This window comes from Macrobrachium nipponense, chromosome 18 (assembly GCF_015104395.2).
Source record: "Macrobrachium nipponense isolate FS-2020 chromosome 18, ASM1510439v2, whole genome shotgun sequence".
In the NCBI taxonomy this organism is placed as follows: domain Eukaryota; kingdom Metazoa; phylum Arthropoda; class Malacostraca; order Decapoda; family Palaemonidae; genus Macrobrachium; species Macrobrachium nipponense.
The window spans coordinates 20,796,647-20,813,757 of NC_087211.1; the positions used below are offsets into that span (position 1 = coordinate 20,796,647).

General features: G+C 49.2%; 1 protein-coding gene across 4 annotated transcripts in view; it reads right to left on the reverse strand.

Annotated features, from left to right (window-relative positions):
* LOC135196911 (protein arginine N-methyltransferase 6-like) overlaps positions 1-16,752 on the reverse strand; it is a 137,024-nt gene extending 120,272 nt beyond the window's left edge. Inside the window, exon 1 of one of the 4 annotated variants that reach the window (XM_064223728.1) lies at positions 16,616-16,752. The gene's annotated coding sequence lies outside the window, so the exon portion shown is untranslated. Of the gene's footprint in view, positions 1-7,049; positions 7,186-16,157; positions 16,295-16,423; positions 16,572-16,615 lie in introns of those variants that run through there. The other 3 variants (XM_064223727.1, XM_064223729.1, XM_064223730.1) reach the window with 3 other exon arrangements.
* Positions 16,753-17,111: the final 359 nt, after the last annotated feature.

Sequence of the window (17,111 nt, forward strand, 5' to 3'; positions counted from 1 at the left end):
GGGAACCAGGAACCAGGTAGGAACCATGGCATGGCCTCTTGCTCTCAGCAGCCACTTTTTGTTACATTGCAAAAAATTAAGTGTTTCTGCTTCATAACAAACTTAAGATTTTCTCAAAATATGATATGTAATGATACAATTAAGTTTGTTCATACTTACCTGGCAGTCATATATATAGCTGTATTTTTCCGAATCCGACAGAAATTTAAACACTTACGACACACGCAGTGGGAGTCAGGTGGTTAGTACCCATTCCCGCCGCTGGGAGGCGGGTATCAGGAATCATTCCCATTTTCTATTCATAATTTTTATTTCCACTGTCTCCTGAGGGGAGGTGGGTGGGTACTTGATTATATATATCTGCCAGGTAAGTATGAACAAACTTAATTGTATCATTACAATATCATTTTGTCATGAAACTTACCTGTCAGATATATATATAGCTGAATCCCACCTTTGGTGGTGGGAGTAGACAGAATAGAAGATTTTAGGAAACATATATATGCAGATAATTGATATCTTGATTCCTTACCTGTTAGCATAGCTGACTTCGAGGTTACTGCCGCGTAAGTCTGCTTGTGCTACTAGAGTTGCCAGCGAGGTAGAGACCTATATAGCTGGTGCACTCCAGATGATCTGTCAACAGGGGCGAGACCACGACGTGACTAGACCATAGACCATACAAATGAGGGCAACGAAGTAAAAACCAAACCACCTGGCGTAGCCTACCAAAAGTATCCCACATAGACTAAGCTAATGGAAGGGAGATCCGCCGCAGGCGGTCAACCCCACAACCATAACACAAGTTAAAAACTCCCCTAAAACCATTAAAGGATAGGATGAGCGCTACCTCCTGCCCCCACACAGTGTCTGCAGCGACGTATGGTCCTAGCGAGTAACAATTTTCGTATGTTGCTTTCACCTCCCGCAGGTAGTGTGAAGCGAACACCGAATTGCTTCGCCAATAAGTGGCGCTCAAAATGTCTTTGATTGCCATATTCTTGTGAAAAGCCACGAAGTAGCAATAGCCCTCAACTCGTGGCTTTCACTTTCAGAAGCTCCATGTCACTTTCACCACACTTTTCATGGGCTTCCTTAACCGTACTTCTTAAGAAGAACGCCAGTGCATTCTCGACATCGGAAGATCTGGTTTTTTCACAGAGCACCACAAGTTCTCCGAAGAACCTCTGCATGCTCTAGTTCTCTGCAAATAAAACTTGAGAGCCCTGACAGGGCACAGGACTCTCAGCTTCAGGTCCCGCTAGCTCCGACAACCCCTTGATCTCGAACGTTCTCGGCCAAGGGTTGGAAGGGTTCTCGTTCTTTGCCAAGAACGTAGGACTTAAGGAACAAACTGCACTATGATCCTTGAACCCAATATGCTTGCTTATGACTTGAATTTCGCTAACCCTCTTCGCCGTCGCCAGAGCGGTTAGGAAAATAGTCTTCTTAGTAAGATTCCTAAGCGAGGCTAAATGGAGCGGTTCAAATTGACTCGACATGAGGAACTTCAGTACCACGTCTAAGTTCCACGATGGTACCTTAGGTTGGAGAACTTTCACAGTCTCAAATGATCTAATGAGATCATGAATGTCTTTATCATTCGCTAAGTCGAGTCCTCTATGTCTGAAGACCACAGAAAGCACGCTTCTGTAGCCTTTAATCGTGGGAACGGCTAGTTTCGCTTCTTTCCTAAGATGAAGAAGGAAATCTGCTATCTGGCTCACAGAGGTTGAGGTGGAGGAAATGCCCTTCCTTTTGCACCAACTTCTAAAGACAGCCCACTTTGATTGGTAAACTGCGACTGAGGAGGGACCTCCTTGCGTTGGCAATCGCCGTGCCACAGGTCTTGAAAAACCCCTCGCTACTGGCCAACTTCTTGATAGTCTGAACGCAGTCAGACTCAGAGCGGGAGGTTTTTGTGGTACCTCTCGAAGTGGGGCTGTCTGAGTAGATCTTTCCTTAGGGGCGGCAGAGTCCTCGGAAAGTCTATTAGGAAGGACATCACCTCCGTGAAACCAGTCGGCCGCTGGCCAGAAGGGGCGATGAGGGTGGGTCATTCTCGCTCCTTCTGATGCAGCGAACTTCCTCATTACTTCCCCGAGTATTTTGAATGGGGGAAAAAGCGTAAACGTCTAGTCCCGACCAATTCCACAGTAGGGCGTCTACTGCCACTGCTCCCGGTCCAGAACTGGGGAGCAATACAGCGGAAGTCTCTTCGTTCGGGAAGTTGCGAAAACGTCCACATGAGGACGTTCCCCACAGCTTCCATAGCGCCTGGCATACTTCCTGATGAAGGGTCCATTCCGTCGGCAGAAGCTGTCCTTGCCGACTGAGAAGGTCCGCTCGCACGTTTTCCACGCCTGACACAAACCTTGTCAGAATCGTGACGTTTTTGCGCCTTCGCCCACATCAGGATATTCCTCGCGATGACGAACAGAGAATGAGAGTGAGCCTTCCCCCCTGTTTCCTGAGGTATGCCAAGGCTGTGGTGTTGTCCGAGTTTTATCTGAACCACTTTGCTGGAGACTTCCTCCTCGAAGAACAAAAAATCAGAGCGAGGTCAACCGCTGAGAGTTCTTTTAGATTGATGTGCCAGGACACCTGTTCCCCTCTCCAGGTGCCTGACACTTCTCTCCCTCCCAGTGTTGCTCCCCAACCGGTGGAGGACGCGTCGGAGAACAACACTAGGTCGGGGTTCCGAAGCTTGAGCGAAAGACCTTCCGCAAGCTTCTTTGGATCCAACCACCATTGAGGGTGCTTTTTCACTTCTTCCGTCAAAGCAAGACCTCTTCTAGATCCTGTTTGCGTGACCAATTGCTTGAGAGGAAGAAACTGAAGTGGTCGGAGGTGCAACCTGTCCCAGAGAAACAAACTTCTCCAGTGAGGAAATGGTCCCCAGCAGACTCATCCATTCCCTCACCGAGCATGTTTCCTTCCCCAGAAAGGCCGACACTTTGTCCAGGCATTGAAGTTGTCGCCCCTGGGACGGAAAAGAAAAACCCGAAAAGCCACTGAGTCCATCTGAATCCCCAGATAGACTAAGGATTGAGAAGGAGTCAGATGCGACTTCTCGAGATTGACCAGAAGTCCCAGGGACTTCGCTAACGACAGAGTCGTGTGCAGGTCTTCAGACACCTGTCTGGCGATGAGGCTCGAACAATAAGCCAGTCGTCTAGGTAGAGAGAGATCCTTATATCCGCAAGATGGAGCCACCTCGCAACGTTCTTCATAAGAACGGTGAACACCATCGGCGCCGTGCTGAGACCGAAGCAGAGTGCCCTGAATTGGAAAAATCTCCCTTTCAGGACAAACCGCAGGTATTTCCTTGAACGGGGATGGATGGGGACGTGAAAGTATGCGTCCTGAAGGTCTAACGAGACATCCAATCCCCCGGTCTTAAAGCTGCAAGCACGGATTGAGGTGTCTCCATCTTGAACTTCTGCTTGGTAACGAAGCGATTCAGACTGCTGACATCCAGAACGGGGCGCCACCCCCCTGACTGCTTCGGCACTAGGAACAGACGGTTGTAGAACCCCGGAGAACTCCGGTCGAAGACTTGTTCCACTGCCTGCTTCTTGATCATTTGATCTAATAGATCGTGAAGCACTGTCTGTTTTTCTCCCTGATACGACGGAGACAAATCCTTTGGTGTCGAAGACAGCGGGGGGTAACGACAGGAAAGGAATTCTGTACCCCTTCTTGACGATGTCCAGAGACCAAGCGTCGGCACCTCTCTCTTCCCAAGCTTCCGCGAAAATGTAGAAGTCTGGCTCCTACCGGTGTCTGAAGGACTTCCCTCTCACTTCTTGCTCTTGGAAGGAGCGGGAGTCTTGCCTCTGAAAGAGCCTCTTCCTCGATGGGGCTGGCTTCGAGGAAAGAAGCGGGTCGAAAGGGCTTCGACTTCTTCAAAGCAGAGGACCCAGAAGCCGAAGAAGTAGCAGGCTTCCTAGAAGACTGAGCCAGGAGGTCTTGAGTTGCTTTCTCCTGAGACTGGCTGCTATGTCCTTTACCATAGACTGGGAAGAGATGTTCTGAGAAGGCGCGAAAAGAAGATCGCTTTTTGCGCTGGTGAGACCGACTTTGCAGTGAAATTGCAAAAAAGTGCTCTTTTCTTAAGCAGTCCCGTGCTGAAATGGGCAGCCAATTCCTCAGAACCATCCCTGACGGCCTTGTCCATGCAAGACAATACACTGGACAGCTCCCCCAGAGTGATGGAATCAGAACTCCTGGACCTGGCATCCAATACCCCCAGGCACCAGTCAAGAAAATAAAGACCTCTAGTGTCCTGAAGAGGCCTTTAAGGTGAAAGTCTAACTCGCTATGTGTCCACGAGACCTTCGAGGGGAAGACAAAAAAGATCTTCTGGTGGCGTCTACAATGCTACCCAAACCGTCTCCTTGAGCTGAGGCTGGAAGCGTTAACTCCGACGTTTTCTCCCGTCTCCCATACCACATACCAGCTTTGCCACCAAGTCTTGAAGGTGGTAAAGAGCGAAAGAAGTCTTGCCTGAAGCTTTCCTCTTTTCCATCCAATCATGGACCTTCCTAAAAGCTTGCTTCGTAGAAAGCGACTTCTTCATCCTCACAAAGCCCGAGATTCTTAGGCAGCTTTGGAAGACGAAAACTGAGAGGGAGGAGTACGTGGAGCTTCAGGTTGGAAGGTGTCTGCAAAGACTGACTGAAGTAAACGAGTCAAAACCTTGTAGTCCGTCGAAACTGGAGCCAAGTGCTGTTCTTCGTCCACTTCGACGAAAGCGTCACTAACTTCCTCTTCAGACACTGGAGAAGTCGGAGGAAGTAAAGAAGAGTCCTGAGCTTTCTCAAAAGAGAAAGAACGGCGAACAGGAAGAGTTCCCGCCTCCGCTTGTGCTTGCGGAAGTGGAAAACTGACGTCCGTATGCGCGCGTTTTGCGTCCGAAGCCAATCTACTGGCGCCGACAGAAGCGCGCTCAAACTCACAGGTGTACACCTGGCGTCCACTGGTGCGCGCCGAGCGGGTCCACTGGTGCGCGCCGAGCGTCCACTAACTAACACTCGCTGAGGCGTCCACTGGCGCTCGCGAAACTTGCACCGAGTCACGTTCGTCGTCCACTAAAGCGCGTTTGACTTTCGCCGAAGCGCGTTCTGCATCTAAGGAAACTCGCTTCTTATCCAGTTTTCGTATCAGCGGAAACAACGCTTCACGAGAGCGAGAAAACGAATTTCTCGCCTCCTCTAGAAAGTTGCTGGGGAGCAGGACTAACTCTAGAGGGAGACTCAAACGGAGAGAGAGACGAGCGAGGAGAGGGAGAGGGAGAACGCCTCGACCTCTTCACAGGAAGGTTGTCATCCTTACGGCGACGTGGAGCAGTCTTTCTCGAAGGAAAAACATCTCGAAGTTGCTGCTGAAGAGACTGAAGAATCTTGCTTGTAGGTGAAGCTCCTTTTCTGGGGAGGGGCTGATCCTTGTGCAGAGAGGAGAGCGGCGAGGGGACGCCTTCTTGCTACTCCCAGGAACCGCCGCTTCACGCACCTTAGAGCGACTGCGGCGCTCGAAAGAAACATCTAGGGAAGACTCCGCCTCCGACGAATCCTTACGCTTCTTCTGCGGAGGAAAAGCAGCAAAACGCACTATCAGGCGACGAGCAAAGTTCCGGAGAACAACTTGGACGTGAAGCGTCCCGAACGCGAGCCGTCCTTTTCAGCGGACGTGATGCGGTATGAGAGCTCCACCCCTTGCGCGGGGGAGAAGAACTTCAGAAGAAGAAAAGCACTCCTTGAGAAGACGTGCACGCGCACGCTCCTTGGCAGTCTGGGTATGTTCGTCAGAAGCTGCCGAAGGCACGCCAGATCGGTGGGGGTTCCTCGTAACCCTCCTTCGACTTTCGACATGCTCTCCTCCCCGTAATCTGGGAGTCAAGCAGAGGTCTAGGTCTAGAGGCGGAAATGAGGCCGATCTGACGCTCCTCCACTACACAAGGGGCACTTTCACTGCACTTTTCTTCACTTTTGCTCTCCAGAGCTAACACTTTTGATTCTAAGTTACGAATCGATTTCAAGAATTAGCGATAACGTATTACCTTCTACCGACACTGTCTCAGGGCCGGAGGCAACACTACAGGGGTAGGAGCATAATCTACAGAAGGAGGGTTAGCAGGAGAATAATTTAAATCTTGCCTACCTGAAACACTCCTGGAGGAAGACCTCCTTAACCTATCTCGTTCAAGTTTCTTAAGATAGGTTTTTCATACGCCTTCCATTCCGACTCTGTTAGTCTTCACACTCCTTACAACGACTTTCAAACGTACATTCATTCCCCCTGCACACTTTACAAACAGAATGTGGGTCTACTGAAGCTTTCAGTAGCCTACCTCTACATTCAGCCATCGAACAAAATCTAGCGCTAGTAGAACTAGACCCTGACATCTTGATCAAAGAAAATTCAATACCAAAATCAATTCAAACCAAAGTCAACGTGTGCCAAGCCACGATCCAATTCAGATACCAAAGAAAAACCAAAAGGGATACTCAAGTAGCTAGTAAGTTTCCAAAATCTGGACGGAGGTGCTGCAAACAGGTGTTTCCAGCACCGGCGACAGAAAAATTATGAATAGAAAATGGGAATGATTCCTGATACCCTCCGCCTCCCAGCGGCGGGAATGGGTACTAACCACCTGACTCCCACTGCGTGTGTCGTAAGTGTTTAAATTTCTGTCGGATTCGGAAAAATACAGCTATATATATATCTGACAGGTAAGTTTCATGAACAAACTTATGTATTCGTATCCCCTACAACATTTTTATTTATTTACGTTCCCACTTTTTTCCTTTTTTTACAACCTCTGCTTCTGTAAATAGACAAATTACCAATGTCTTTCAGAGCATTCATTGATTCAATAAATAGTATACTATTTTATAAGCCTGTGGGCTGAACTTGATTTTACGCTAAGCAGTGAATTTAGGCTCACTAAACTGTAGGAATACCTATTTCTGGACTTCAGAAAGAGCGGCAAGGGTAATTACAAAGATACAGTCTAAGGCTAAAATGCAAATGGAGTCAAAACTTACTTTGGGGGGCTAGGTCAGGTCACAGCATCTAAGCTGAGGGTAAATGACCGAACAGCAGCACAGCAGCCACCGATTCTGGAATGCGGCCACCTTCCCGAAAAATTACTTGAATTCGCTGCCATGAGCATCAGTTAAGAGTTGTGACCCATCCTGGCAGTGCACCATGACCTCCATGTTCCTCTCGAAGAAAGTGTTACGTATTTCTTAAATTAAGAAATAATGGCATAATATGACAATTTGTCGAAATTGCATTTTCCTAACTATACAAACCTGAGGCCTACCTTTACAATAGGAAGGTAACTAGCGGCAGCTGGGACGGTCGTAAGCTTCGAACAAGGGGAGAACGGTAGTTAACTGCTTGTCCGATCGTGCGCGCGCCCGCGCGCCCGAGAGGTGAAGAATCACTTTTGCTTTAGGCCATGCAAAAAGTTGCAGAGTGAGGGGGTGGCATGAGGTGGACTATATGTAAAGGACCTCAGGTTTGTATAGTTAGGAAAAATGCAATTTTCGACAAATTGTCATTTGTTCCGATACGTATACAAACCCTCGGTCCTTTAACAATAGGAAGACTCACTTCTTGGTGGGAGGAATCTGAGTCTTTTTGGTGAACAGACTGGTGTTCGTCCAACCCTGGAGTGCCTCCCTGGTCGTAAGAGCAAGGGAGGGATCCAAACCTCTGTCCGATTGATCGGGGTGTGCACCGCAGGAATCAATGGTCAGACCTCTGGGCCAAGTACTAAGAGAGAGCAAGCGTATCTCTTCGTACCAGCAAGCAAGAACTTGTTCCTGTTTGCAAGAGACAATCATAAAATGATGGGTTTGTCTCAATTTGGCATCCACTTCCTCCCCCTTGTTGGAGGAATGGTGGATATTTACTCCTATCCCTACTGAAAGGGATAGGATGGTGCTCTATTGAGTAGCTCACCTGCATCTCGTCCTTACCCAGCAGGGTGACGACCGATGTCCCTTTTTCGTCCCCTCTACCCAAAGGTAGAGGGAAGAAAAAGAATGGGGGGAGAGGGGGGGAGCCAGTCACACTCTCATTCCTCATCCATTCTTACGGTCACACCAGGACTCGATGCTGTTCAGCCTGCGAGGGTCTGGGTTAACTACACAACGTGTTGAGCAACACCACGGTTCCCAAGGAAAAAGAATCCAAGGAACTTGTGGGCAATATCCTGAAGGTAGAAGGAGGTGCATGCGGTCCGGTTGGACCAGGCGCCTGCCTTCATTACCTGCGCCACGGAGAAGTTCTTGCGGAACGCGAGAGAATGATGAAGAGGCGTCCACACTCATCCTGGGTGTCGAGTTTCTTCAGACAGCTCCGTCGCACCTTCACAGGACAAAGCAGCATAGCCTTCGTATCGGAGGCGGTGACGTCCATTAGGGAGGGTATTGTGAAGGACTCGAACCAATCGTCAGTTACCGAAGGGTTCTGAGTCTTCGCTACGAAGATCGGTACGAAATCGAGCGTCACAAATCCCCATCCTTTGTGCTTGACTTCTCAAGAGAAGTCATGCAGTTACCTAAGACGAAAAGAAGGGAATAGTCGTATGACCTATCCCTCTTCTCGACTTTGGTTATGTACAGTACTCATACTGACAAGCTATTAAGACGAAGTAATGATTGCTCTGGAACAACCGAACTAAGTCCACAGCATAGTTCGTAACTGACTCGGACGCTCTGACAGCTGCCGACTGACTGGTTCGGAATCAGTAGAGGCAAGTTGTCCAAGCATCCTGGGTAAGTCACGTGACCTTCGCGCTTTTTATGCTGAGAGACCAAACAAATAAAATATTTGTTAGTCACCGATGCCGGACGGCGCGGCGATGATTCTCTTAATGCATAAACTCAAAAGGCGAAAGTCAATTGCCTTCAAAAGACCGAGGTCCCTTGATGCAAGAAAATCTCATAGACGTTTGAATCTCAGCTAAGGAGAAAAAACAACACTATGTGACGTTGAAGACGAAGGTAGGCAATGAATGCAACCTACGTCTTCCAGCTGAATCGAGAGAAGGAATCTCAAGATTCTAAACCTGTGGGGCTTACAAATGACTGAAAACGCTAACCGCCATTTCATTGCTGTCCGTTGTGCAATGAAAGCGGGGCGTTCTTCAGTAATGAAACACAGGTGATGCCGCTTGAAGAACTGCTTCTCATGGGCTGAACGTTTGGAAGTAGAGCTGGCAGGTGTGGGAGTAGGCGATGTCTTTCAATACATCTGCTAATCCGGGGTGAACAATGAACAATTGTACACCTCCGAATACAAGATATTTTGAGGACAAACTCAGATTCCGCAAAAATCATTCGCATTATCGGGATACGATGCAGCAAGAGACTATTACAGAATTCTGTTTACCGTGCGGTAAACAGAAAGATGAGAGTCGAATAGATATCTCTGTTTAAAATTCTCGCAATACCGAAGACGATGATACTAGCGTTTCTCAGCAGTGGATGGTCATTCATGTATGCGAGAATCCCCGTTAATCAGAGACTTAAGTCCGTGATTGTTGGGCAGAGATACGGTTGTTATTCAATCAAAGCAGGTGAGAAAGACATAAACAACCGTCTATCTCAAAGCGGCAGCTGATACTGAAATGCCTCGGGCAATCAATACGCAGTAGCTGTCGCTGACTCGTTCATCCTTGAGTTGCCAAGTAATCCTTTCCACGAAGGAATGCGTTCGGCTAGAACCACCGAGCATAAAAAGATATGCTCGAGCAATTATATTTTTAAGCGAAACGAATTTCGGTAAATATAAAAGCTAAAATGGTGTTGTTGTGACAAACACCATAAGTATATAAAATTGAAATTCTGGAAACTCCTGGAGGTTGCAGGCAACCCGGGAGTTTGCAGTTCATTAGAATACTTTTCGTCTAAGTCGCAATCCGTAGAATAACCAGGATATGCGCCTACCCCTCGGACCATTCAACTGCTTAGCAGAATCATGTCGCGAGGTTAATATACGTAGTATATTGTAGGATTCTGAACAACGATCTCCATCCTAAATTCTTTCCTTCAAGAAAACAAAATAAGGATTGGAGATCGACCACCTTCGTTCTCTATTAAAGAGAGTGAAGGAGAAGTCTTCCTCGAAGGAAAGCTTCAATGGTGAAACAGAATACTAAGACGATAGTTCCAGCCAAACTGGATATTCCCCTCCGTTCTTCTCTATTCCAGGTTGGTCGCCTACTGTGAGATATCTTCTTTTCGCAGCAGTCTTCTTCCTAATGCTAGAAATTCCAGAATTCGAGCATAGTGCGAGGTTCCCGATTATCTTGTAACATATCGGGGATTCTCGTCTCGCTCACTTTGGACCGTGGTCTCGCCTAAGTGTTTGGAGATCGTAAGAAAACTCTAAAAACACTGAATGCGCTAGAAATTCCGTAGAATTCCTAAGCAGTCTGCGAAACCCCCACCGAATTCGTCAAAACGATATCGGCTGGTGGTCCTCTCGATTCCCGTAGAAATCGAGAATGGGCGGACCCTCCTCAACGACCGGGGCTTACGTCAGGTAGGACCCGAAGGTCCCCCCTGGTAGCGCAGTCCCCAACGTGGGATCCTACAGAGAAATCTCTGTAGGATCCTTCCCCTTTCCCTCGTAGCCGTAAGGAGAGAGGGAATGGGGGAGGAATTGGATACTCGCTCGCCTTCCCAGTGGAACTAGCAGTTGGAGAAGAGTAGGAGCAGCCATCGCCTTGCGGCGATGGCCTCTCAGAGTCTGGGAAAACGTATCGTCAGGAGAAAACGTTTTCCCGAGGAGGGTTACGAACTCTTCACTGTAGGTAAGGGTCTGCCGCCACTGTGAACGTCGTCTGGGTGGGGCTGATCGACACCTGACAGGAGAGAGCCGATACCGTCCTCCGACTCATTCCAGTCCTCGTCGAGGTCGAAACCTCTCAGGAGGACCGAAGGAGTATTTAAATACGGTGTCCGAAGACACGCCGCTGTCGCAGTAGAGGAGGTGGAAGTAGCTTGATCGACCGGCCAGAACTGAGAGAGCCTTCTTGTCCGGAGACGAGAGACTCTGGTTCAAGACAGAATCGGTAAGCTCCGATCGCGGCATAACCCACACCGTCGGTTTGGGTTCCCTCTCGGGCCCCAAAACGACTCGAGCAGAGACTGGGCTCTGCTGGTGGGAGCGGCGATCCTTCCCCCCGGTCGTTGTGCTGACGAATCAGTGCAATAACCTGGGTAAAGTTACTCTGAATCTCGGAAGTTACAGCGTCTTGAGGAGTAGGACCGTCCAGTCCCTCCAACAAGAGCAGCTCCCAGGACCCTCCTCCTTCAGAAGAAGGACCAGCAACAGATCCTGACGGTTGCCTCCAATCACTTGCGCGTACGTCCTGGTTGGTCCTAAGACCAACCTGGCACGTGCGGCTTCGTGACGGGATCGTGAGCGGCGCATCTCTCACGATCACTCCTATATACCTAGCTCTTCCTGGCGTATGCCGAGGAAGTTGAAGGTATCGGAGAGACAGAACTGACGCTACCCCCTCTCCCCCTGACGGTCGCCTCCAATCACTTGCGCGTACGTCCTGGTTGGTCCTAAGACCATACGTGGCACGTGCGGCGTCGTGACGGGATCGTGAGCGGCGCACCTCTCACGATCACTCCTAGCTACCTCGCTCTTCCCGGTGTAGCCCGAGGAAGTTGAAGGTAGTGGAGAGACAGACCTGACGCTCCCCCCCCCCCCTCTCGCTGGCAGGACCAGCGTACGTGGGGGGTGGGGGGCTGCAGCCGATCACCAACCCGCGGTGGGGATCGATCTGCAGGCCTAGCTGTGCCGCTCACCTGTGGCGAGCGGCTCGACTGAGCACGTCGACCCCGGTCCCGTGCGTCAGACGAGCTGCTGCTGGTCACCGTATCCGCCCGGTCCCTGTGGGAGCGGCGGTCAGGTGACCTGCAGAGCTCGCTTTCGCCGTGAGACCGGTGAGCGTCCTCGCGGCACGTCAAAACCGCTGGTACCAGCCGAGGCTGGTACCGTCGGTCGAGGGGACCTGGGGGACCTCTTCCCAGCCTCAACCCGTGGCCGGTCAGAGACCGTCACGTCCACCCGAGGTACCGGCTGGTCGCTGCGAGAGTGGCCGCTGGCCTGGCGAGAGTCACCTGAGCGGCTCTCGACAGTCTTCTGCTCCGTGCCTCGGTCATGACGCTGAGCGAACTCAGGCGTCTTAACTTTGGCTGCACGGTCACCCGAAGGAGATCGTACACTCGGAACTTCTCGCGGACGAGAAACCGAGCCGGTACCTGGCTTAGCAGCAGAGCTGCCAAGACCAGGCGGAGGGTGTACCAGCGGTAGCCAGCACACCCTTGGTCCCCGTCTTCTTCTTCTTCTCAGAAGGGGAGACGGGCCCCGTTCCCGAAGGAACAGGAGGACCAGCAGAAGAACCCCCCCGTCACACCGGAATGTGACGAGCCCTTCGAAGTTCCCGAAGGAGTCTTCTTAGGGGGAAACAAAACCCGGTTACCAGCTGGTCGCTGCGAGAGCGGCCGCTGGCCTGGCGAGAGTCACCTGAGCGGTTCTCGCCAGCCTTCTGCTCCGTGCCGTGGTCTTGGCGCCGAGCGAACTCTGGCGCCGAAACTTTGGCTGCACGGTCTCCCGAGGGAGAGCGTACACTCGGGATCTCCCGCGAACGAGAGACCGAGCCGGAACCTGGCGTAGCGGCATCGCCGCTAGCACCAGGCGAGGAAGTACCAGAGCTAACCGATACTCCTCTGGTCCCCGTCTATCTCTTCCTTACGGAAGGGGAGGACGGGCCCCCGCACCCCGAAGGAGCAGGAGGACCAGCAGAAGGACCCCCCGTCCCACCGAGGTGGGACGGGCCCTTAGAAGTTCCCGAAGGAGACTTCTTAGGGGGGGAGGCAGCCTTCTTCTTCTTCGGCTTATGGGCCTTAGAAGTCGAAGGGGAAGAGGCAGCAACAGACGAAGATGACACCTTCCTCTTCTTCGTCAGCTCACGCAGGACAGTCGTCAGGTCCTCCATCCAGGCCGGAGTCGGGCCTATTGCCGAAGCAACACGGCCCGACTGCACCTGTCCGGAAGGACCTGGGACTGGGGAACACACACCATGGGCAGGACCAGCATGGACAGGCGCCAGGAACCAGGAGCGACAGGAACAGCAACCAGCTCAGGAGCGGCAGGAACAGCGGCAGCGGTAAACACAGAAGGGACAGCCAAGCCAGTAGCGGGAACCACATCAGCGACAGGTACGGCAGGCCCAGCCATCGCCTCGTAGAATCATCGGCAGCCAGCGTGGTACTGGCGGCCGGTCCAGAAGAGCTGCTGGAACAGCGGAAGTCTGGGGCAGGCAACACGAAGAAAACACAGGCGGCGGCGGCATACCCCTCCTCGGTACGGCGGCGACCGGTCCCTAGAAGCGGCAAAGACGGCGTCACCGACACAGCATGGGGAGTGTAGACCAGCGGGGGGAAGCAGCATAAGCGGCCGTGAAGGTTGTAGTGGAGACCACTCCAAGGTCACCGCCCCAGACCTCGCTAGACTCTGCAGCAGATCGTGGATGCTAGGCACGCCCTGCAGCCGCAGTGGTCCATACCTGTCCAAGGTCGTCTCCCACGGCTGTAGCACCTGCGGTAGCACAGACAGATTAGTAAGAGGGGTTCCCTCACGCACGGGGGGGGGAGACATGCCCCCACACCCCGAACGGAAGGAAGACCCCAAAAAACAAAATACGAGGAAGCTGAGCGGTGGGGGGGCAGGAAAGAAGACGAAGAATCGGATACCAAGGAGTCGCGGGAGAGCTTTCCGACGACTTCCTGGCAGACCTTCGCTTCCCCTACCCCCGCACAGCAGTGAAAAGTAATATGAAAATGAAACAGAATACTGCACTTGCGATTCACTTCATAGAACTTAAAGAGGGAAAAATCAATTCCCGGTAAGAGACGGAAACTTGATCCATAATAATATGATGCTATCATAAATATATATGAAAATGAACAATACTGCACTTGCTATTTTCACTTTCACAGCAATAAATCGTAAGGATTAATTCCCGGGTAAGAGCGGAAATTGATCCAAAATTAAATTTGATGCAATTAATAAATGAAAATGAAAAGAAAACTGCATTGCGAATCCACTTTCATTGCATTCTATTCATACAAAATAAGAGGCTCTTGCCGAGCGCAATCAAGCTCTCGGCAACGAACGCACAGGGCAAAAATATAATGAAAAAGAGTACTTACATCTTTCAATTACACACTTTCGCCCAAAATACATGACTCGGCGTGAGTGCGCCCGCCCTCGGCACCGAGACATAATTCAAGGGTTCAATTCATGAAAAGAGCGGAAATCGCCGTCTCTACGGCGATAGCTCCATGTTGATTCATAATTAAGTAATGAAAATGAAAACAGTGTACTTACAGTTTCATTTTCAAGTCAAACCAAACCATTAGTAGAAAACACAATATAAACAAAGCATACGACGATGAAGCGGGCAAGAGAGCGATGACGAACACGTCCTTCACACCCGCGGCCGAAAGCAAAAGTGATTCTTCACCTCTCGGGCGCGCGGGCGCGCGCGACGATCGACAAGCAGTTAACTACCGTTCTCCCTTGTTCGAAGCTTACGACCGTCCCAGCTGCCGCTAGTTACCTTCCTATTGTTTTAAAGGACCGAGGGTTTGTATTACGTATCGGAACAATCAAGTTTTTTTGGGGAATTGCCTGCATTCTGGAAGAGGTGGCCGTTATGTCGCCGTTCAGTCATTTACCCTAGTAAAGGTTAAGGAAAGCCTGGGTAGGTCATTTTCCCCCTCAAACGTTTAATATAGAAATGCCTACCTACTACTTTAGCCCTGACCTCTCCTTTTCCATTTGCTCCCAGTCTAGCCTAACCTAGATAACCATATTACACTAGATGGGGAGGGGAGCTGGTGACCCACCCTGTGGGTGCGCACAAAGCGACAGGAACAAGGTGGAACAGATGATAAATTAGACCAAACCTTACCTTCCTAAACTACAGTGCCGTGCCCTGACCTGGTCAGGGGCTTTGGCCACCCCCCCAGGTTAAACTTTACAATACTAGGTAGTTGTGCGGCCTGAATCCCACCAGTCGTCAACTGGGGGTAATCAGACATAGTAGTAACGTCCAAATAAATATTACTTCAAATTCTTGTTCAGTAGGTAAAACTGCATAGAAAAACAGCAACTGCCATAGTCTGGGCCGCCGCAGATAGGTACCCTAGATCTACCTTACCTAGCTACTTACCTATCTTGTTGTTCTGCACACTAAGTAGTAGGCTAGTAACCCATTCCATGATAGCTGCTTGCACCTACCTAACCTAAAAATTGTGCAAGTCAGTAACCAGTGCTTAAGCTACGCATAGGGCCAAATACCGAATGGCCGGCCTCTACTGTAGCGCGACCACCTTCCCGAAAAGTACTTTTAATGCATCCTGTAACCCAAGATAGACATTAGGCTAATCAAGAGCCAGTGTCCATCGAAGCAACACCTTGGGAACTCTATTTTCCTCTCGAGGTAAGTTTTTTCTCCCAAGTCAAAAACAAGGCCATCATTTCCGATTTTCTGGAAGGTGGTCGCGGTATGGAAGAGGTGGCCGTTTTGTATTTTACCCTAAGAAGGGCTATGGAGCTTGTGGCAACCATAACAGTCTGTAACCCGGTATTTCTACAGAAGCCGTCCACACGGACTGCAAGGAACGTAATCGCAGATACAACAACCACTAGCGATTGGGGCATCCAATGTATTTCGTCGTATTTAGTAATGGCCCCTGGGGAGTTAATAATTACAGTCGTCCGAATACTAAACCTATTACTTAAAATTCTTGTTCAGTAGGTAAAACTGCATAGAAAAACCGCAACTGCCTTAGTCTAGGCCGCCGCAGATAAGTACCCTAGATCTACCTGTGACCCGGCTGTATCCGTCGGTAACCATCATCATCTACCATACAAGTTACAACTTACTACCTCCATAGGCCTCGTTCAGGCCTACGCCACAGACAGATTCGGAATCTCGCCTTGCAGCACCAAATGCTCATAGATACCTAAGGTACCTGACATGACGGAAAAAAAAAATACCTATCTAGCTACCAGCTTTCTGGTGGACTAGGTATAAGGCAACCACTTACTTATATACTACAGGTCAGCAATTATCCGATTAGGCCTTGCCCCAATATTGGCCTCGTTTTGTGTTAATGTAGCTCAATGGAATTACCTACTAGCTAACTTCCTATCCAGAAAGAAGGCAGCCTAGTCAGGCTTCATTTCCATAGTTCTGCCTCAAAGGATGAGCTTTCATATAGACATTTTATACATCAGATAATCTCTAATCTCTATAATATAAGTGGCTGGAACATCCCGACAAAAATCAACGTAAAAGAGAATAATAACGTACGGTATTTTTAAATATAAATATCAAAGGCGAAATCAGCTGACGGATTAACAAGGCCGTTACAAGAACAGAGTAGAGAAGACCGTTGCGTTCACTTCGTTAGCACATAACATGTCTACTGAATTTTTTACTCGCCAATCATCATTAATTTAAAGTCCGTATTTCAATGCAATTTCCCTTGTTCTAAATACTTACAAAATTTCAAAAAGCTGATACTAGACCACGAGTAATTTGCTTATTTTTTCCCCGTGTATTGCTTTGTTTACAGTTCTTTTTTCTTTTGGAATTCAATTTGAACCGGTAAACGCGGGTGATGCGAAAATGTAAACAAGACCCATCATGGCAGTACAGGACATTAAAAGAAGCCTTGGATATATATATATATATATATATATATATATATATATATATATATATATATATATATATATGTGATATGCAGGAACTTCCATATGCATACATAACTTCAGGAAAGCCAAAGACACATGAGGAGATAAAGGATTTATTCGTTAAGAAACGTTTCGCACAGGAACTTTGTGCATCATCAGTCTGTTAAAATAAAAGTACATTTTAAATTAACAAAAACAAAATACAAATAAAAACTACAATCTAAAATTTTGAATTTAAAAATTATAATTTAAACATTATAAAAAATAGGTTTAAAGGATGATGAACAAGATTCTAAGAATTT